Source organism: Onychostruthus taczanowskii, unplaced genomic scaffold (assembly GCF_017590055.1).
Source record: "Onychostruthus taczanowskii isolate IOZ18803 unplaced genomic scaffold, ASM1759005v1 scaffold23, whole genome shotgun sequence".
NCBI classification, from domain to species: domain Eukaryota; kingdom Metazoa; phylum Chordata; class Aves; order Passeriformes; family Passeridae; genus Onychostruthus; species Onychostruthus taczanowskii.
In genome coordinates this window covers 4,898,615-4,898,888 of record NW_024499573.1, presented here as the reverse complement: position 1 = coordinate 4,898,888, position 274 = coordinate 4,898,615, and positions in this window count along the sequence as shown.

The following is a 274-nucleotide window of genomic DNA, read 5'->3' as shown; positions in this document are numbered from 1 at the left end:
CCCCCCCCCCCGTTCGCTGTACGGGGCAGGCGCGGCCCGGAGCGCCTGCGCACGGAGCGCCCCCGCCGCGCTCACTGGCGGGCGGCGGGGCTGGCGATGTTCGCTGGGGCCAGGAAGGAAGTCGGGATGGAAGCCGGGAAGGAAGCCCTGGGCGGGTGGGCGCCACGCAAGCCCGGGTGCCGGTCCCCGAGCCCGCGAAACTGTTGCCGCTGGCAGCTCTGTCTGCATGAGGTGCAGGGGGCCGCCGGCCGGGGCTGCCTGCTTGCCCTCCGCG